The 22,212-nt window shown below is 36.9% G+C and overlaps 2 non-coding genes across 2 annotated transcripts; one reads left to right on the top strand and one right to left on the bottom strand.

Annotated features, from left to right (window-relative positions):
- The first annotated feature begins 12,761 nt into the window (after nt 1–12,761).
- Nucleotides 12,762–12,868, top strand: LOC128286327 (small nucleolar RNA R71). The gene has a single exon (XR_008276870.1). It is a non-coding gene; the product is annotated as a small nucleolar RNA R71 (small nucleolar RNA).
- A 2,322-nt stretch (nt 12,869–15,190) lies between these two features.
- On the bottom strand, nt 15,191–15,297 carry LOC128286008 (small nucleolar RNA R71). The gene has a single exon (XR_008276555.1). It is a non-coding gene; the product is annotated as a small nucleolar RNA R71 (small nucleolar RNA).
- Between the last annotated feature and the right edge of the window lie 6,915 nt (nt 15,298–22,212).

The following is a 22,212-nucleotide window of genomic DNA, read 5'->3' as shown; positions in this document are numbered from 1 at the left end:
TGGGAGTTTCGGCTTTTTACAAAGGTGTAGAGAAAGATAAAATATGAGGGTTTTTTACTTGTGGTATTGTCGACAGAAACCTGGGGTTTAGAGGTTGAGAGAATCGGCCAAAGATGATGAGAAAAATAAGAGATTTGGCTTAGGGAAAAATCGGTACAAAAGGAGTTAAGTTTTCGGGATTTCGAGTTTTGAGGCAATCGGTTATAGTCTTAAAAATAATGGAAGGAAGGTGGTATAGAGTAGGGTGGCTGAAGGATTCAGCTATGGGGAACAGAAGAAGAAAAGAATAGCAAATGGAGAGAAAAAGAAAAATAAAAGGAGAGGAAGAGTGATCAGAAAACGGCTCACTTACCCCCTTGTGCCGAATTTATACAAACACTACCCTAGCCGAATTTCCCATGCTAAAATCCCTTGGCCGGCCACCTCTTGTTCCTTAATCAGCTCCTAGATTTCCTCCCTTATCTACTCCTAAATCCTATCCCTTATCAACTCCTAAATCCTATCCCTTATCAACTCCTAAATCCTCTCCTGACAGACTTTCACTTGGGCCCACCGCTACCTTTTCGAACATAAAAATAATAACTCCCTTAATATGTTGCCATTGTGACTTGAACCTCAGCTCTCCCTATCATCCACACGCCACTTTTATAGCCTTGTCAGTGGCGTCACATGCCACTTTCCCACCTGCTTCCTTATGTCTTATTTTACCCAAATAATATTTAAGACCCTTGTTAACCAGAACCCCTTTTTCCTTATGGATTAAAATCACCTAAAATTACTGGATTTTAACCTAAGCTTGGGCCTTCTAGAGGCCCCCTATCATAATTAAACCTTCATCAAGCAGACAGAACACAAAATTTTAAATTTTACCAATCATTCACAGAATTCCCGAAAATTAGGGCGTTACACTATAAGCTGATATTTCATAATTTTTGCACCAAGTGATTAATCCTTGCCTTTTTCTTGTAATTTTTGTGTTTCTAAGACTTTTGCAACTAGGTCCTACTATTAAATTCATTAGTTTTTTATTTCATGGATGAAATTAAAAGTCACCATGATTTATTTCTGTAAGTTTATGATGAAATAGAATGAAATTAAAGCTTTAATTTGTTTATGAGATGATTTTATTAGGTAATTTCAATAGAAATTGATTTTTAGGACCTAATTGTGAAAATGTTTGGAATTAAAGTCTATTGCTGAAATTCTGATTCCTAAAGGTTGTAAACTAGTTTAAGGTGATAGAATAAAGTGTTAGTTGAGAAAAATCATCTCAATTGAGAGGCTAATTGATCAGGGACGAAATTGTTATTTACTAAAAGCTTAGGGGGAAAATGGTTATAAACAGCTTGCACTAAAACAATATTGGACAGCAGCAGTAGACTAATTTTGAAAAATCACCATAAATTGTAGGAATCGAATTAGAAGATGAAAAAAATATGGAATTAAATCTTATTAAGTTTAGTTTCTCATAGAATAAACAGTGTAAGCAATTGATTTGTAAATTTTGAGATATAATAAATTTTTTGAGACAAGGTCAGAATGAATTCAGGTTCCCCTATTCTGACTTTGAAAAATCATAAAAAATTGAATAAAAAATAATTATGGGCTTAAATTTATATGTCTAGAATCTTGAATGAGTCTATTTTTAAGAGAAATAAATGGGAACATCATCCAAATTCTGTATGAAGAGATAATTAATTTTTAGTGAAGAAGGGTCAGAACTGTTGGACAGCAGAACAGGGGTGACTTTAAAGAATAAACTGTACTTATTGGCTAAACAAAAAATTCTGAAAATTTTATGGTAAGAAGATATGTGAGTCTAGTTTCAGAGAAAATTATTAGATCCTAATTTGGAGTTCTTTAGCTCAAAATAAAAATAATTTAGTAACTGTGACTCAAGTAGACAACTTTGAATGAACTATAAATAATAGTTGAATTATAGAGAATGTTGCATATGAACATGAAATGTATTAAATTGATAATTAAATTTATTAATTTAGATCCAGAAGATTCAAATACGAAGCTAGATCGAGGAAAGGAAAAAGTTCGGGATTAGTAGATTTTTTGTTTACAAACAAGTATCAAGGTAAGTTCGTGTAACTTGAATTATATTCTTAAATGCTTGAAATGTATGTTTTTGATATGAATATGATTTGAATGTTCATTATATGAAAATTTATGAAACATTGATATATTTGATAAAAAGGGAAGAAATCTCGGTTGAATGAAAGGAAAATTCGATGGATCTCGAAAAGGAATTGACGGTAAAAGGATCTAGCAGGATGAGTGATCCTATCCCGATATAGCCCTCCGAAGAATATGTGTAAAATGGATTTAGCCTGACGGAAATCCAATTAGTGTCTGAATTTAGCTTTGACTGGTAATTCGGATCCAAGCTCATTAGAGTAATTGTCATTGCAGGAATTTAGCCTCGGGGTAGTAATTCGGATCCAAGCTCATTAGAGTAATTGTCGTTCTGAGGATTTAGCTTTGTCTTGGTAATTCAGATCCAAGCTCATTAGAGTAATTTTCGCTGTGGGATTTAGCCTCGGTGGTAATCTCGCCGCAAGGTTGAGGTTCATTGAGTGCGCTCTCGAAATGGAAATGTGCGACATGAATATGAATTGACGGACCAAGAAATGTACACTAAAAGTGTACCTCTGAAAATCCATCAAAAATTCCAAGAAATTCAACGGGATAAATATGGAAAAATAACAAGGAAATGGAAATCATAGTATTGATGAGCTCATCAATCATCGTATATATATTATTGGTACATGGAAATTATTATACTAACTTGAATGTTGAGTTTGTGCATGTTAGGGTAATAATGCATTGAATGGATATAGGAATGTTTATTGTATTGTATTGAAAATATTAGGTAAGTATAATTCTTGTTACATGAGCTTACTAAATACAAAGTGCTTACCCTGTTTCATTTTCCCCTGTTTTGTAGTGTTAAGAGCTCGGAGGTCCAATTTGGTCGGAGACACATCACACTATCAACCTCAAGACTTCTGTATATAAAGAAATTTTATTTTGGAATTCAATGGCATGTATAAGCTAATAAAGTAAATGATTCTATGAAATGAATGTAAGGTCAGCCAATGGCATGGCTAACAAATCTTGGTTTTGTTATGTGATGAGGTTATCTTATAAAAATGCATGAATCTATCTTGAAAATATGCTGAATTGGATTGGTTGATTTGGATTGGTCTCGATATAATATTGGAGGGAAGGTTAGATATCTGTAAAGGGATTATATTGAGTTTTCCTAAAAAAAAAATTCGTAAACTCCGGTAATACCTCGTACCCTATTCCGGCAATTAATATGTGTAGGGGGTATTACAAGATCAAACCTAGACTAACTATTATCACGACGAAAAGGCAAGCGCACCTATCAAACAATAGTATAGTAATGGCAAGACCGAGATATCGTACCCAAGGGAACTAAAAGTACTAGTAATAACTATCTTTTTATTATCTAACCTAGAAATAAAGAGGGATTGTTTATTAACTAAACTAAGAACGCGCAGAGAAAAGAATTGGGGAATTGCTTTTGGGAAAATCGATTGACTTGAGACAATACCTAAGGAAAAATCCACCTAGACTTTACTTGTTATTCTGGCTCCAAACCGGATGATGACTTGTTCCGTAGAGATGCCTAAGTTATGTTATTATCCCTATTCAAGACTAATAACTTCTAATCCCTAGATTGAATAACCGAGACTTTTCTCTAATTAACACTCTAGGGTTGCATTAACTCGATCTATGGATCCCCCTATTAGGTTTCACCCTAATCCGGTAAAATCTTGTCACCCTATTTCTAGGCGCGCAATCAACTTCGCTTAATTATGACAAAAGTACTCTTAGACAGGGTCTCTTCCTCATCTGAATAAGAGCATATCTTGAATCAGTATTCTGGGATATCAAAACAAGAATTAAGAACACATAATTAAGAACAAGTTAAATATTTATCATACGTATCAGAAAATAATAGCAAAATTCGTCTTAGGTTTCATTCCCCTTAGGTATTTAGGGGTTTAGTTCATAACTAAATAGGAAAACATCTTAGAAGAATAAAGAATACAAAACATAAAGAAAACCCAAAACTCCTGAAGGGAAATTGAAGAGAGATCTTCAGTTTTGATGATGAATCCGGCTTCTGAGATGGATCAATAGACTTCCTTGGGGTAATTCCTTACCCCCCTTCTCCATCTCCCTTTTCCTCCTCCTCTAGTGCATATTTATAGGCTTTGGAATGCCTAGAAACCCTCAAAAGTGGCCTTTTTCGAATTGGACTTAACTTGGGCTCGGTAGGGACACGCTCGTGTGACACGGTCGTGTGACGTGATTGCTAGACAGCGTTCTATCCGTTAAATTACACACGGTCGTGTGGGTCAATGGCCAGGCCGTGTGAATCGTGAAAGCCTTCGTCGATACCCTCGAAAGACACGGGCGTGTGATATGCCCGTGTGGCAAGGCTTAGGCCGTGTCATCTTCTCGATTTGGTCCGTTTTGTCCCTTTTTGGCTCGTTTTTTGCTCCTTTTGACTCTTGGTGCTCTTCTGAGTACAAAACATGAAATTAAAGCATTAGGAGTATCGAATTCACCAATTCTAATGAGAAATCATCTATAAAATGCATTAAACATGGGGTAAAAATATGTATAATTTACAGTATATCAAATACCCCCACACTTAAGCATTTGCTTCCTCAAGCAAAATCCTCAACTCATAATCAAAATAAATTATCCTTAACTTATAATTCTTATCGATAATATCTCAAAATAATTCATAGGTAATCATACATTGAGAATCCAACTAAAAGGACATAAAAGTTTCAAACATTCCAAGTTAAGTATTTAATCATGCAAACATAGGTGTCTCTCCTCATCTAAGCAATTACCTTTGATTCAGAATATCACAGAGGTTTACATCCTCACTAAAGATTCACTCAAATCACTCGAGGTGTTTAAGGATAATAAATGTAGCACTCAATAGTCAATAATGAAAAGTCATTACCATAGGCTTGCATGAAAATCAAATCTCCACCACTGTAATTTAAGATGATACATCAATCAAAAGGTCTTTTAGAGGGTTGTAATGAAGCTTGGTTAGGGGGTGTAGTCACAAGCTGAAAGAAAAGGTTAGAATCGAGATTGACTTGAACAGTTGCCTTAACTAGAAAAAAGAGTTAATCTTCACTTGCGTACAACAGAGCTTTTCTTAGAATATAAAATTACAGATATGTATACATAGTTTTTTTTTTAAGAACAAGTTAAATAATATAGACTAAATATCAAGACAAAACATAGCTAGGCAATCCATTCAACTCAAATCTCGGCAAAAATAAGGATTAATTTAGGGGATTTCAACAATAATGGGTTAAAGGTTAATATTAAGGGTAATACAAGAATTGGTTTGCTGGGCTCAAAGGGGTTTACTAAGGGTTAATCGTGGAGGCAGGCTTTTCATGGCATGAGTGGGTTAATCCTAAGTGCCTTAATCATTTTGATATATCAAATCAAATGGTGTGGTCTCGACATGCATAATCAAGCAAGTTCTAGAATAACAGTTCAATACTGACGCACTCAAAGCAATAATAAAAGTGAGCATGAAAGGATGAATAGATGCTCAAAGGCTCAAAAATCTCACAAAAAAATTATGGCTTTTTGATGTTTAGACTCGTGAATTCTAATTCAAGGTAATACTTAGACTTGAGGAAACAACCTATAATTTTAATTTCTTAAAAATCAACTTATCATGCTTGATTCTCTAATGTCTTAAAGTTTAAATAATCAATGCATAAATTCCTATGTTTTAATTCAAGATATATCAATCAAAATCATAAATCAATTAAAATTTATCCTAAATATGATATGAGAGTTTTTCATGAGAATAAGGTGACTATTCAGGGATTTTTTTTCTGATAGTGAAATAAATACCCGCCACACTTAAGATGTACATTGCCTTCAATGTACAAAGATAAATGTTAGAGAATAAAAATAAGATAGAGAGAGAAGTGAAACTTCCTGTATGATGAATTTATCGAACTTAGAGTTTTAGAGAGTGATAGGTTTGAGAGTGGAGGAGGATACTCCGGCGGTCGTAGATGTTCATTAGGCCATAAGTCCTGCGCCAAAAGAATATTATATCTAGTGGTAGCTATGGTCGTGGTCGAGCAGGACGTGGCAGTCGTGGAGAACCTTCCCCGGTGGAGTTGTAGTTCCTATGTGATGATGAGCTTAAGAGCTCTATATAACTGTTATAAAATCAGGAAGTTTTTAGGAGATATTAGGAAGAATAAGGACTCGAAAAGAAATAACCGAGATTAATAATAAAAAAAAATTCTAAAATTTAACAAAAATAAAAATTAGTTTCGATAAAAATTAAAAAGATAAAATAATAAATAAATATTTCTAAACATATTCATCGCTGGATGGTTCGTGAGGTGGGACTAGCGATGAGATGTGGATATGCTGACAAATCTGTTGTAGAGTAGCATCAATGTTGTCAAATCATTGAAAGCACTGCTGCTTGAATCGGGTGAGGCGCTTAGAGATGTCAGCATATGAAGCCGCCGCATGAACTGGACGAGAGGGTGGTGGTGGCTGAGTCGGTGGGTCCTCATGCTGTGGGGAGGTTCCTCGGCGCCTCTCGATCATCCTCATGCTAACCATACTCAAGATGCCTTGTGGAGGCATCTGTCCAGTTGATACAGTGGCCTGCTGCTAAAGGTCGGGCCCGAAGTATTTGGAAGAGCTCTTCTTGGAACCTTCGTAGAAACTGTAAGAGAGGGAAAAGAGATGGGAAAATGAGGAATAATGCAGGGAAAGTGGATTTTAGAATGGTTTGGGGGTTAGGGAAATGAGAAGCTGTGAAGTGGTGACCGGGATAGGGATTAGGGAGTGGAGAAGGGTAGATTTCGACGGCTAGGGTTTTGAAAGGAAAATGAAAATGAACAGTGATTTGCTTATATAGGGGAGGTGCACACGGCCTAGGTGTAACACCCCAGAAATTTGGAATCGGATTAGAACAGTAAAATTTTGAACCTTTTCTTAAATAAAAGATCATTTATTTATATAACTAATAGACACAAACAAAGATCGAATTTAAAACTTATAAAAGTAAACTTCCATAAGATGCCATATTCGCATGGCTTATATACAATAGTCAAAATATCATTCTACTTATAGTCTATCCTATACATGCCATAAGCTAAGTCCAAATCACATGGTTACTACAATAGTAGATAGTGTGAGGAAGTGCTGACGATCCCCGAGCTAATAGTAAGAGTCAACGATCTACAAAAATAAACAGAGAAACATAACATTCAAAGTAAGCTTTCATAAGCTTAGTAAGTCTTAAGCAATTTAAACAGTTGAACTTAAAAACAAATCAAATGTTCGAAATCACATAACACTTTCTGAGTACAATACTATTTGGCCGATTATGCACAAAAACATATCATTTTACTCCGTTTATACTCAAACTCACATAAACATAGTATTTACAAGCTTCCGGATTAACTTTAATTTTTTCAAATTTCACTAGTGTATCATCTCTTACCCACACTTACTTTCAACATTCATAGTTAAATGGCATATCGAAAACTATCTTGTAACTTTGCATAATAACTGAATGCACACATATACAAATATACATATGAATTTACAACATCTTTTCATATGCTTCTCATTACACATTCTTAATTCCCGTCAGATCAATCTCACATATAATATATATATCACATACCTAAATCACTTGATGTGTAATATGAGTTCAATTTATCATCTTAGCATAGGATCTCGTAGTCATATACTTTATCAAATTCACTAACACTTGGCCTGCAATGTATAAAACCCGAACATAACACCAGCACGAAGCCTACGGGACTTTAAACTCAGATATAATACCAGCACTAGCCTGTGGGATTTAACCCGGATATAATACCAGCACGAAGCCTGCGGGATTTAACCCGGATATAATACCAGCACGAAGCTTGCGGAATTTAACCCGGATATATTACCAGCACGAAGCCTGTGGGATTTAACCCGGATATAATACCAGCACAAAGCCTACGGATTTTAAGCTCGGATACACATCAAATATCATGCATATTTAATCATATATTAACACATCTCATTCAACGTATCACATTAGTAGTCATTTGCTACATTTGGATATAAGCTCCATATGAACACCATCATTTACATTTCGGTTCAAAAGTCATACATAAATATCACATATCCATTTCACCATTCAAACTTATCCCATAGTGACCATTCGACTATAAGTCATATACATAAATTATTTATCACACAACTTAAATCAAGTAGAACCAAAAGGTCACAATTCATCTAATATATGCATATCAAGGCATCATCAATTATACACTAAAGGTGACTACTCAAAACTTACCGCGGATATACTTGAACGGTTGCGGAAAGGCTACTCAATTACTTTCTCTTTTCCCCTATTCAACTTCGATCCTCTTTGCTCTTGAGCTTAATTCAAAAATTTTAAACTAGTCATTATTCGACTATTCAAGCATTACTTCAGGAATATAATATATATTCGAATTTCACACATATATATCATAGTAAGTTTATAAGAAAACATTAAGCAACTCATTAACAAATTTTTATCAATGTTTACCACAATATCACAAATTCACAATAAGCTGTCTTCCTGAGAAACAGTCACCAAATTATTCATAACTGGAGCTACGAAACTCCAAATCAATTGCCGTAAAATTTTCCTGAAAATAGACTCATATATCTTTTATCCATAAAATTTTCAGAATTTTTAGTTTGGCCAATCAATACCAGATTTTTCTTAAAATTTCCCCTATTTCACTGTTTGACTAATCTGACCACCCTTTACTACGAATCAATTTTCTAATTGTACAGAAGTCAAAATATGTTCTCGTTGATTTCATTTGAAACTAGACTCATTAATCTTTAATTACATAATTTATTCAGTTTCTAACTCAACTCCCACAATTTATGCTACTGCCCCAAGCACATTTATTACCAATTTACTCTTTCACAACTCTTTGCATTCATATTATTTAAACATGCATATCACCAATCAATTTCATCACAATTTCACTTAAGCATAATCTTAATACAATACATCGTACTCAAATCATTATTCAAGTTCAAATTCGGCTAGCACACATATACATACTAGCAACTAAGTATTAACATTGCATTTCATACTATAACCGAATGTATAGCTCATCAAAATATATTTATTCATGTTCCCTTAACACATATTGGTCAACTAGATCATGTATTATTCTTTGGCACATTTGGTCATTAAAGCAATCACCTATTTAACTTTCAAGCATTTTTATACTAACATTTCTCCCAAGGTCGAATTCATATACAACCTTTAGTACTCATTTAAAGTTTATATTTTAAGTAATTTATATACACAACATTAGCCAAATATCCATTTACTAAGCATTTTAACTAATTTTTCTTCAACTATCCACATATTCGACAATCACATAATCAAACACTAAACCTTAACTTCCAAGCCAAAACAACTAGCAAACTCAACACATCCAACATAAATTTCCATGCTAATGACATCAAAACAACTACTAAGAATTTCAAGCTCCTTGGCCGAATTTCAATCTTCCAAAATTACAAAAATTTCCATGCTAATGACATCAAAACAACTACTAAGAATTTCTTCTCCCCCCTTTCCTAGCTACGGCAATGGAGGAATAAAGATGAACCAACTTTGGTTTCTCCTCCCACTAACACATTATTTTTATTACCCATACTCTTTTATTCATCTTTAATTCATTTAATACATTTTTTTATTACATATTTCTCACCACTAATAAATATAATAATATTAAACCATGCATATAATGCCCATACTTATGACCTTGGTCGGCCACTAGCATTAAAAGTGGCAAATTGACATGCAAACCCACTTATTTGCATCATTCAATAATTAATCACTTAAAATAAGCCACACATATATTCAAAGCTTCTCACATAAGTCCTTTTTATTTAGAAACACATTCAAATTGACAAAAATCAAAGCATTCAAATTTCACACATGCATGATCACATATTTTAGACATAAAATATTATATTCAATTATTTCTGCAACTCGGTTTAGCGGTCCCGAAACCACTTCCCGACTAGGGTCAGAATAGGGCTGTCACACTAGGGCCACGCCCGTGTACTCTGAAGGTGAGCTTGTGTTTTTCGAATTTGTGCAATTGAGGTCGTGCTTGGTTACTATCCCACGCCCGTGTGTCTTGGGCGTGTGTGGCACACAGCCATGTCGAACGGCCGTGCCTAGCCTTGTTCGCTTCTCCCACGCCCGTGTTTTGTTGTCCACGGCTTAATGGCACGGGCGTGTCTCATGCCCGTGTCGAAGAAACAGAATTGAGCCTTGCCCCTGGGATGCCCGTGGTTGTTCATTCGCACGCCCGTGGTCACCTATGAAGTTCACCCCCGGCCATGTCGCACGGCCGTGGGGATTTATCACATCCCGTGTTTTAGGGAAATCATGTCCTGCTTTCACACGGCCGTATCGCACGGTCGTGTCTCTTCCCCTGTTTGGCCACGGCTTTAGGCACGCCCGTGTGCCTGGCCGTGTGTGCTGAAAAAATTTGCAATTCAAAGATAAAGTTAATAATTCAAAGTGTTAGAAATTAAAAATAAAGAAATCAAAATATGTTGGTGCTCGGGTTGCCTCTCGAGAAGCGCTTATTTATAGTCTAAGCTCGACTTACTTCTCTAGTGAATGATAATGGTGGTTCAAGGAGTTTATACTCCTCGTTTCGGCTATCAATCTGAAAATAAGGTTTTAAACGGGTGTTGTTTACCTTAAAAGTGCCGAACTTGGGATGACTCACCTCCATTGTACCGAATGGAAAAATGCTGAGTACCGTAAAAAAGATTTCTCTATTCGGTGTGGTAGTGACAATGTGGGGATCTGTGGCATCAACAACACTTTATCTCCAATTTGAAGTTGATTTGGAGAGGTAGCAAGCTCGTTCTGGCGTAATTTTGGTTTATCGCGTGTTTTCGGTTTATGTGTTCACCATTCATCTAGCTCCTCTATTTGCAGCCGTCGTTTCTCATGGACATCTTTGTTTTCTACATGATAGTAGTGCACTATCTCTATTGTCTTGATTTGAGGAGGTTCCTGCAAGGATGATTGAATATTAGTTTTATCATCAACAGGTTTTATAGCATTATCTTGAGTCTTAGAGGTTTTGACTGAGTCACGTGCTTGGAGTGTTACTGCGTTGTCACCTGCACGAAGTGTTAGCTCTCCTGTACCTACATTAATAATGGTCCTGGCAGTTGCTAAAAAGGGTCGTCCTAAAATTAAAGGTACCTCATTATCCTCATCCATATCTAAAACGACAAAGTCTACTGGGTAAATAAATTTATCAATTTTAACGAGAACATCTTCAATAATACCCTTAGGAAATCTAACTATTTTGTCATCCAATTGTATGCTCATCCTAGTCTGTTTGGGTTTATCGAGACCTAGTTGTTTAAACATTTATACGGCATAACATTTATACTTGCCCCTAGATCAGCTAAAACATTATTCATAAATAAACTACCAATTAAGCAAGGAATTGTAAAACTCCCTGGATCTTTTAATTTGTTAGGTAGCTTATTCTTTAGAATAGCTGAGCAAACTGTGTTGAGTTCTACATGCGATGTAGCGTCTAATTTTCTTTTATTGGTTAGAAGTTCCTTTAAGAATTTTGCTGAGTTGGGGCATCTACGAAAGAACTTCAATAAAGGGTAAGTTAATATGTAATTTCTTTAAGAGTTTGACAAACTTACCAAATTGTTCTTCTGTTCTGTCTTTCGCCATCGTTTTAGGATATGGCACACGAGCTTCATAATTCGTACTTACCTGTTTAGGATCATTATCGTTTACCTCTTCTCAACCTTTGTTCATCGCGTTGTCGTTCTGTAATTCTGGCTCCGGTGCAATGAATCCTTCCTTATTTTGAGTACTAATTGCATTGAGGTGTTCCCTCGGGTTAGATTCAGTATTACTTGGTAAGCTACCTTGTGGTCGTTCGGAGATTAGTTTGGATAGTTGGCCTATCTGAGTTTCGAGCCCTTGGATCGATGCTTGTTGATTCTTAAGTGCTATCTCGGTATTTTGGAAACGAGTTTCTGACACTGATATGAATTTTGAGAGCATCTCCTCAAGGTTTGGTTTCTTCTCTTGTTGATAGTGTGGTTATTGTAAACCCGGAAGATGTTGTGGTCTTTGATTTCCTAGACTGCCCCATGAAAAATTTGGGTGGTTCCTCCAACCTGCATTATAAGTATTATTGTATGGGTTGTTTTGAGATTGGAAGTTATTGTCACCCATATAGTTGAGTTGTTCTTCTTCAGCTGTAGGATTGAAGGATCGATATTCTGTATATACACCTCCGCCACTTGAGTCACACCTCATTACTGGATGTACCTGAGTAGAACTAAGTAAACCTTCAATCTTTTTATTGAGAAGTTCTACCTAATTAGATAGCATGGTGACTGAATCGATGTTATAAATGCCGGTTGTTTTCATTGGCTTTGTCCTCATAACTTGCCACTGATAGTTATTCAGTGACATCTCCTCTATAAATTCATAGGCATCTTCCGGTGTTTTATTGCTGATGGTTCTGCCAGCAACTGCGTCAACCATTTACCGAGTCGAGGGATTCAGACCATTGTGGAATGTTTGTACTTGCAGCCAAAGTGGTAACCCATGGTGAGGGCACCTTATCAGTAAGTCCTTGTATCTCTCCCATGCATCGTAAAGTGTTTCTAAATCCATCTATACAAAAGAATAGATATCATTACGTAATTTAGCCGTTTTAGCCGGCAGAAAATATTTTAGTAAAAATTTCTCGGTCATTTGTTCCCAAGTAGTGATAGACCCTCGTGGTAACGAGTTCAACCACTGTTTAGCTTTGTTTCTCAGTGAAAAGGGAAACAACTGAAGACGTATGGCATCATCAGAAACGCCATTGATTTTAAATGTATCGCAAAATTCTAAAAAGTTCACTAAATGAGCGTTGGGATCTTCATCCTGCAAACCATCAAACTGAACGAATTGCTGTATCATCTGAATAGTGTTAGGTTTTAGTTCAAAAATATTTGCAGCCACAACAGGTCTAACTATGATAGATTCAGTTCCTATTAAAGAAGGTTTAGTATAATCATACATAGTACGGGGAGCAGGATTTTGATTAGCCGCAATTACAGGAGGTAGCTGATTGCCTTGGTTTTCAGCCATCACATCGGTTGGAGGTTGAATATTGTCTCCTTGCTCGATCTCTGTGTATCTTAAGCTATTCCTTATTTTTGTTTGATTTTTGTGAATTGTACGATCGATTTCTTCATCAAAAAGTAATGGTCCTGACGGGTTTCTTCTAGTCATAAACTATAAAAACCTGCCAAGAGAGAGAAAAAGTAAATTAATAAATAATAAAATAAAATAAAATTGCAAGAAAAATAAATGGCTAAAGTAAAAAAAAATTAGAGTTCCTAATATTTCAGTTCCCCTGCAACGGTGCCAAAAACTTGATCGCGTGATTCGTAACAAGTAATAAATATTTATAATGAAGATCAAACTTAGACTAACTATTATCACGACGAAAAGGCAAGCGCACCTATCGAACAATAGTATAGTAATGGCAAGACCGGGATATCGTACCCAAGGGAACCAAAAGTACTAGTAATAACTATCTTTTTATTATCTAACCTAGAAATAAAGAGGGGTTGTTTATTAACTAAACTAAGAGCGCACAGAGAAAAGAATTGGGGAATTGCTTTTGGGAAAGTTGAATTGACTTGAGACAATACCTAAGGAAAAATCCACCTAGACTTTACTTGTTATTCTGGCTTCGAACCGGACTATGTATTCATTCAACTTGTTCCGTAGAGATCCCTAAGTTATGTTATTATCCCTATTCAAGAATAATAATGTCTAATCCCTAGATTGAATAACCGAGACTTTTCTCTAATTAACACTCTAGGGTTGCATTAACTCGATCTATGGATCCCCCTATTAGGTTTCACCCTAATCTGGTAAAATCTTGTCACCCTATTTCTAGGCGCGCAATCAACTCTGCTTAATTATGACGAAAGTACTCTTAGACAGGGTCTATTCTTCCTCTAAATAAGAGCATATCTTGAATCAGTGTCCTGGGATATCAAAACAAGAATTAAGAACACATAATTAAGAACAAGTTAAATATTTATCATACAATTTAGAAAATAATAACAAGATTTGTCTTAGGTTTCATTCCCTTTAGGTATTTAGGGGTTTAGTTCATAACTAAATAGGAAAACACCTCAGAAGAATAAAGAATACAAAACATAAAGAAAACCCAAAACTCCTGAAGGGAAATTGAGGAGAGATCTTCAGTCTTGATGATGAATCCGGCTTCTGAGATGGATCAATCGACTTCCCTGGGGTAATTCTTTACCCCCCTTCTCCGTCTCCCTTTTCCTCCTCTAGTGCGTATTTATAGGCTTTGAAATGCCTAGAGACCCTCAAAAGTAGTCTTTTCCGAATTGGACTTAACTTGGGCTCGGCAGGGACACGCCCGTGTGACGTGATTGCCAGACCGTTTTCGATCCGTTAAATTGCACACGGCCGTATGGGTCAATGGCCAGGCCGTGTGAATTGTGAAAGCCTTGGTTGACACCCTCGAAAGACACGCGCGTGTGAGATGCCGGTGTGGTAAGGCTTAGGCCGTGTCATCTTCTCGATTTGGTCTATTTTGTCCTTTTTTGGCTCGTTTTTGGCTCCTTTTGACTCTTGGTGCTCTCCTGAGTGCAAAACATGAAATTAAACTATTAGGAGTATCGAATTCACCAATTTTAATGAGAAATCATCTATAAAATGCATTAAACATGGGGTAAAAATATGTATAATTTATGGTTTATCAATGGTTTGCAGGACGAGGATCCAAATACTCATTTGGCAAACTTTCTGGAGTTTTACGACACATTTAAGATCAATGACGTTTCTGATGATGCCATTCGCCTTCAGTTATTTCCTTTTTTGTTGAGGAATAAGGCTAAACAGTGGTTGAACTCATTACCACAATGGTCAATCACTATATGGGAACAAATGGCCGAAAAGTTTTTACTTAAATATTTTTCACCGGCTAAAACGGTTAAGTTGAGGAATGATATCTCTTATTTTATGCAGATGGACCTAGAAACACTCTATGATGCATGGGAGAGATAAAAGGATCTATTGAGAAGGTGCCCTCACTATGGGTTACCTCTATGGCTACAGGTTCAGACGTTTTACAACGGTGTGAACCCCTTAACAAGACAATTCATTGACGTATCCACCGGTGGAACTTTGAATAACAAAACACCTGAAGAGGCTTACGAATTTATGGAAGAAATGTCACTGAATAACTATCAGTGGCAAGTCATGAGAACAAAGCCGACAAAAACAGCCGGTGTTTTCAACCTCGACGCAGTTACTATGCTATCTAACCAGGTAGAACTATTAAATAAAAAGATTGATGATTTGTATGGTTCTACTCAGGTACATCTAGTGATGAGGTGCGATTCAAATGGAGGAGGAGTACACATAGAATATCAATCCTTCAACCCTAGCATCGAGGAGGAACAAGTTCAATATATGGGTAACAATAATTCTAGACCTCAAAATAACCTATATAGTAACCATTATAATGCAGGTTGGAAGAACCATCCCAATTTCTCATGGGGTGGTCAAGGAAATCAAAGGCCACAACATCCCCCAGGTTTTCAATAACCACCTTACCAGCAGGAAAAGAAGTCGACCCTTGAGGAGATGCTAACGAAATTTATCTTAGTGTAAGTGACTCACTTTCAAAATATCGAAACAGCACTCAAGAATCAACAAGCGTCGATTCAGGGGCTCAAAACTCAGATAGGCCAACTCGCCAAATTGATTTCTAAATGACCACAAGGTAGCTTGCCGAGTAACACTGAATCTAACCCAAGGGAACAGCTCAATGCGATTACCATTCAAGAAAAAGAAGGGTTAGTTAAACCTGAACCAGAATCGAGGCAAGGAATTGTGGTAAGTAAAGGTAAAGGTGAGGAAGACCACAGTGAGCAAAAACCAGTAAGTAAAGAGTACAAACCTCGCGTACCATATCCTAGTGCGACAAGGAAAGACCACACAGACGAACAATTCGGTAAATTTCCTTAGATTATTAAAGAAATTACACATTAACTTACCATTTATTGAAGATCTTTCGCAGATGCCAAATGCAGTTAAATTCTTAAAGGAGCTTTTAGCAAATAAGCAGAAGTTAGATGAGACGTCGCATGTAAAGTTGAACTCAGTTTGCTCAACCATTCTACAGAATAAACTACCCAACAAATTGAAAGATCCAGGGAGTTTTAGATTCCTTGTTTAATTGGTAGTTTAAACGTTAACAATGCTTTAGCTGATTTAAGGGCTAGCATTAATGTCATACCCTGAAAAATGTTTAAACAACTAGGTCTTAGGAAACCCAAACAAACTAAGATGAGCATTCAATTGGCAGATAAGACAATCAGACTTCCTAGGGGTATTATTGAAGATGTACTTGTTAAAATTGATAAACTTATCTTCCATATTGATTTTGTTGTTCTAGACATAGAAGAGGATAGTGACGTGCCTTTAATTTTAGGAAGGTCCTTTTTAGCAACTGCTAGAACTATTATCGATATTGGTACAGGTGAACTCACACTTCGTGTGGGTGATGAAACAATCACTCTTCAAGCTCGTAATTCGAGTAACAAATTGACTATTGAGGGTGGTTGTATAAATCATGCTACTAATACTAATCATGTGGTGTAACCATCTTTGCAGGAAATACGTCTGAAGAGCATACATGATCCATGTTCAAGTAACAACAAAGGACCCATCTATGAAGAATGAAGGCGACACGGCCGTGTGCACCTGGTACATGATATTCGCGACAGGTTTTAAAAATTTATAATTAAGTGTTCTTGAAACTAATTATTATCACGATGAAGGCAAGGGTACCTATCGAACAGTAGTATAGCTTTAGCAAGATCGGATTGTCGAACTCAAATGAACCAAGAGTACTAGTAATTACTTTCTTTTTATTATCTAGCCTAAAAATTAAGGGATTTGTTTATCTAAATTAATTAACTAAACTAAGAGTGCACAGAGAGAAATTGGGGAAAAGCTTTTGGGAAAATTCGATTGATTAAGACAATACCCAAGGAAAAATCCACCTAGACTTCACTTGTTATTTGACTCTGAATCAGGCGATTTATTCATTTGACTTGATCCATAGAAATCCCTAAGTTATGTTATTATCTCTCTCAAGACTAATAACGTCTAACCCTAGGTTGATTAATTGAAATCTCTTTTTAATTAACACCTATTGTTGTATTAACACGATCTATGGATCCCCTTATTAGGTTTCACCCTAATCCAGCAAAATCTTATCACCCTATCTCTAGGCGTGCAATCAACTCCACTTAATTATGACAAATTTTCTCTTAGACAGGGTCTATTCCTCCTTTGAATAAGAGCATTAACTCGAATTAATATCCTGGAATATCAAAACAAGAATTAAGAACACATAATTAAGAACAAGTCAAATATTTATCATACAATTCAAATAATAATAACAAGATCCGTCTTAGGTTTCATTCCCCTTAGGTATTTAGGGGGTTTAGTTCATAATTATAGAAGAAAAAATCTTAGAAGAATAATGAATACAAAACATAAAGAAAACCCAAAACCCCTGAAAGGAAATTGAAGGGAGATCTTCAGTCTTGATGATGAATCCGGCTCCTGAGATGGACCAATCGGCTTTCCTTGAGTAATTCCTTGCCTCCTACTCTGTGTCTCCTTTCTAAGTGCCTCCTCAGGTGTTTAAATAGGCTTTAGAATGCCTAAGAGCCCTCAAAATTGGCCTTTTTTCGAATAGAGTTATACTTGGTCTCGGTAGGGACATGCTCGTGTGACACGCCCGTGTGCGATTATTCCAGCCCGTGGTCAAGGCTGTTGAATAGGCACGGGCGTGTAGTCTACCCGTGTAAGTCGTGATTCGATCCTGGCAAAGGGACACGGCCGTGTGACATGCCCGTGTGAGGAAGTCCAGGCCATGTTAATTTCCCATGTAGGTCTATTTTCTCCATTTTCGGCCCGTTTCTCGCTCTTTTTACTCTCCTATGCTCACCTAAGTATAAAACATGAAATTAAAGGATTAGGAGCAATGAATTCACCAAATCTAAGGAGAAACCATCCATAAATGTGCTGAGCATGGGATAAAAATATGTATAAATTACGGTTTATCAGCACCAACACGCCCAAAGAACACAGGCATGGGCCGAATTGTAAATGCGCCTAAATTTGAAAATCACGAAACATACGGGCTGAAATAAGGGCACACGGGCGTGTCCCACGGCCGTATGCCCCAATATCTATATAAACCCCCTACTATTCATCATTCCCTTCCTCAAAACCCTAACCCTAGCTGCCGAAATCTCTCCCCTCCCACCGACCGACCACCCTTAAAATTTTCATCCTTCTTTCATTCTCCTTCCCCTTTCCCCTCTTCTCACCCTTGCAAGAATCACACGGCCTCAATTCCCACGCTCGTGGCCGACCCCAACCACACCCCACAATCACGCTGCCACTCCTCCGGCCATCGGTCCTCCACTAATGGTTTTCTCATCTCTTTTACTTCTTTTTGATGCTTACTATCATGATAATATCAATTTTTACCCTATTAGTTACATTTTGCTACTAATTTTTTATCATATCATCCTCATTCTTAGGATTTATTTCATGTATTTTATACCATTTTCTTACCATTGTTAGCTACTTTAATCTTTTTCGTGATGAATCTAGTCATGCTGTCACTATGCCATTTGCCATAACATTTCTGCCATCAAGTTTGATTGCTTTTGGTTGAGTCTTGCTAGTGTTAGTAGTTTTTGGTTCAATTTTTTAGTTTAATTCTTGGTTAATTTCTTGTCAAATTTGTTAGTATATGCTACCTTTTCTATTCATTAGGATATAAAAGTAGTTCTTCTTACAGGTATATAATGTCAAATCCACGAGGCAAGAAGACTACCGTTCCCGCCTAGAAGAATTGCAAAGGAGCAACATCCTCCTCGGGTCCTACCACCGAAATTTGGCACCCATTCCTACAGTTTCCCCTGGGACCTCAGGAGAAACTCTTTTAGATACTACGGGCCCGACCCCTAGGTGTGGACCATTGCATTAATTGGGCTACACTCGAGCAGATCTAACTCGCTGACACTGTCCTGGCCCTCCTGATTACTGACCCGTGGGGGCTCTTCTTCGAGATCATCGAGCCGACGTACCTCGAGCTCACACTTGAACTCTACTTAACCTTCCATCTTCAAGTTGTTATGACAGAGTTGGATGATCCTGGAACGGTCCAGTTCTGTCTCGGCGGTTTAGTTCGCCAGCTGAGTGTGCCTAAGTTCGAAGTCGCACTAAGACTATATACAGAGGAGTTCATGGATGACGATGACTTCGACAGCCTCCATCGCCACATCCACTACTCTCCTTCAAACTGCTGGAAGGCCCTAGTCCTTGCTTTGGCCACTTATGATCCCAGTCACTCCAAAGCATCGGCTCTCGCCCCATCCCTAAGATACCTACATGCCATCCTAGCCCATACCTTGACAGGACGGTGAGAGAGGACCGACATCGGCAACACTAACAACTCCTATTTTTTATGGAACATGATGCATGGGCATGTATTTGACCTTGCCTATTTCATTGGCCTCGCCATTCGCCATCAGACGGAGCGGCATAGGAAGGGAGTCATTTCCATCGGCCCTTATGTGACTCGCCTGGCGCGGTACCTTAGTCTCCTCAACTTGGAGACTCAAGTATCCTCCCTCAGCCTCATCTGTCAGATGTCTCTACAGGGCATCTCAAGTATGTTCTATATGAGGATGATCGAGCAACAACGTGGATTTGATCCTCCTCAGTACCGCCTAGTCCAGTTAGCTGAGAAGGAGGACCCAGAGGACATTACTGATGATGTCCCTCCACCACACGAGGATCTAGCCTCTCAGCCACCACCTATTCATCACCCAGTTCATGCGGCTGCTTCACTCTCTGACAACTCTGAGTGCCTAACTCGATTCGAGCAGTAATATTTTCAACGCTTCGATCATATTGATGCAACATTACATCAGATTTGTCGGCACCTTTACATCTCATTGCCACCCCCACCTCGCAAACCATCCGGAGATAAGGATTTTTAAAGACTTTACTTTATTTTTAGTTGTTTACTTTTATCTTTATTTACCTTTTTAAATTACTTTTTATTTTATTTTTAAGACCATTTTACTTCATCTTTAGGTTTTATAATTTATATTAAGTAATTTATATTTTCAGCCATTTTTTTACGAGTAATCATGCTACTTTATATTTCCTAAAGAGTTAATAATTCTATCACAGTTATGTAGAGCTCCAAAGCTCACTATCTTAGGAATTTACAACTCCACTGGAAAAGGTTCTCCACGATTGCCATGTCCTACTCGACCACGACCATATTGATCGCGTGATTCATAACAAGTAATAAATATTTATAATGAAGATCAGACCTAGACTAACTATTATCACGATGAAAAGGCAAGCGCAGCTATCGAACAATAGTATAGTAATGGCAAGACCAGGATATCGTACCCAAGGGAACCAAAAGTACTAGTAATAACTATCTTTTTATTATCTAACCTAAGAATAAAAGGGTTTGTTTTAATTAACTAATTTTTTAAACTAAGAACGCATAGAGAAAAGAATTGGGGAATTGCTTTTGGGAAAATCGATTGATTTGAGACAATATCTAAGGAAAAATCCACCTAGACTTTACTTGTTATTCTAGCTCCGAATCAGACGATTTATTCATTCAACTTGTTTCATAGAGATCCCTAAGTTATGTTATTATCCCTATTCAAGACTAATAACTTCTAATCCCTAGATTGAATAACTGAACTTTTCTCTAATTAACACTCTAGGGTTGCATTAACTCGATCTATGGATCCCCTTATTAGGTTTTACCCTAATCTGGCAAAATCTTGTCACCCTATTTCTAGGCGCACAATCAACTCCGCTTAATTATGGCAAATGTACTCTTAGACAAGGTCTATTCCTCCTCTAAATAAGAGCGTGTCTTGAATCAGTGTACTGGGATATTAAAGCAAGAATTAAGAACACATAATTAAGAACAAGTTAAATATTTATCATACAATTCAGAAAATAATAACAAGATTCGCATTGGGTTTCATTACCCTTAGGTATTTAGGGGATTTAGTTCATAACTAAATAAGAAAACATCTTAGAAGAATAAAGAATACAAAACATAAAGAAAACCCAAAACTCCTGAAGAGAAATTGAGGAGAGATTTTCAGTTTTGATGATGAATCTGGCTTCTGAAATGGATCAATCGGCTTCTTTTGGGTAATTCCTTACCCCTCTTCTCTGTATCCCTTTTCCTCCTCCTCTAGTGTGTACTTATAGGCTTTGGAATGCCTAGAAACCCTCAAAAGTGGCCTTTTCTGAATTGGACTTAACTTGGGCTCGGTAGGGACACACCCATGTTAGATTACTTCAGGCCGTGTTCGAGCCTACCAAATTGACACGGTCATGTGGTCTGCCCGTGTGAGGAGGTCCAGGCCATGTTGATTTCGTACTTTGGCCAATTTGCTCCATTTTTGGCCCGTTTCTCGTTCCTTTCGCTCTTCTATGCTCTCCTAAGAATAAAATATAAAATTAAAGCATTAGGAGCATCGAATTCATTAATTCTAATGAGAAATCATCCATAAAATGCATTAAACATTGGGTAAAAATATGTATAATTTACGGTTTATCACATAGCTACCACCAAATATAATATTCTTTTGGCGCAAGACTTGTGTACTAACGAACCTCTACCACCACCTGAGTATCCTCCTCCAGTCTCACACTTGCCTTAGCCGACTATTCTCTATGAATCCAATTCAAGGATTCCATTTAACATTCAGGAAGTTTCACTTCTCTCCTTATTTTATGATCTTATATCTATATTTTTCAGTAAATCTATCTTTGTACATTGAGGACAATGTACATCTTAAGTGTGGGGGGTTATTTATATCATTTTCAGAAAAATCCCTGAATTTTGTCTTGTTCTCACGTGAATCACT

Source organism: Gossypium arboreum, chromosome 12 (genome assembly GCF_025698485.1).
Source record: "Gossypium arboreum isolate Shixiya-1 chromosome 12, ASM2569848v2, whole genome shotgun sequence".
NCBI classification, from domain to species: domain Eukaryota; kingdom Viridiplantae; phylum Streptophyta; class Magnoliopsida; order Malvales; family Malvaceae; genus Gossypium; species Gossypium arboreum.
Note: the sequence above shows the minus strand (reverse complement) of the source record. Positions and strands in the feature narration are given on the sequence as shown.